This window comes from Propithecus coquereli, unplaced genomic scaffold (genome assembly GCF_000956105.1).
Source record: "Propithecus coquereli isolate 6110/MARCELLA unplaced genomic scaffold, Pcoq_1.0 Scaffold1, whole genome shotgun sequence".
Taxonomy (NCBI): Eukaryota; Metazoa; Chordata; class Mammalia; order Primates; family Indriidae; genus Propithecus; species Propithecus coquereli.
In genome coordinates, this window is record NW_012133857.1 from 1,269,250 (window position 1) to 1,270,174 (window position 925).

A 925-nucleotide genomic window follows, 5' to 3' on the forward strand; every position below is an offset into this window, starting at 1 on the left:
CTGTTAATAGTAGAATCTAAGTGGTGGGTATACAGGTGATCGCTGTAAAATTTTCAACTTTGCTGTATGTTTGCAAATTTTCCTAATAAAATGGAGAGGAGCTGTTTTATTAATTTTTTTAATTTATTTTTTGAGACAGGGTCTTACTCTGTTGCCAGGGCTAGAGTGCGGTGGTGTCACCAAAGCTCACTGGAACCTCAAACTCCTCAGCTCAAGCAATCTTTCCTCGGCCTCCCAAGTAGCTGGGACTACAGGCATGAGCCACCATGCCTGGCTAATTTTTTGCTTTTTGTAGAGATGGCATCTCATTATGTTGCCCAGGCTAGCCTTGAACTCCTGGCCTGAAGGAATCATCCCACCTAGGGCTCCCAAAAGGAGGGGTAAGCCACCATGCCTGGCCAGGGGGACTTTCTTAGCTGCTAAATTGTGAATAGAGGAACAAAGGTGAGAGCAGGAAGACCAGTTAGGCTATAACAATTCCGGTAGCAATAGAAGTAGTAAGAAGTGGTTGGATTCTAAATAAATTTTGAATAGAGAGCCACCAAGATTTGCTTATGGAATGGATTTGAGATGTGAGAAAAAGAAAAGTAGAAGATAATGCTTAAGGTTCTAGCCCTGATCAAATGGAAGGATGGAGTTGCCGACAACTGAAATTTGGAATGCAGGGTAGGAAAGTAGGTTTGGAGGAAGACATTTTTTGGACAAGGTGAGTTTGGAATGCCTGTTAGACATCTAAGCAGAGGTGCCAAATAGGTAATTGAATATATAAGTAAGTAATTCAGAGGAAATATCCAGGTAAAAAATACAAATGTATGAATCCACCTAAAGATTAGGAATATGAGGACCAGTACCATGAGAATTAGATGGAAATACTCAGAAAAGAAAAGTGAAAGAAAAGCAAGAAAGAGCATATATAGACGTCATA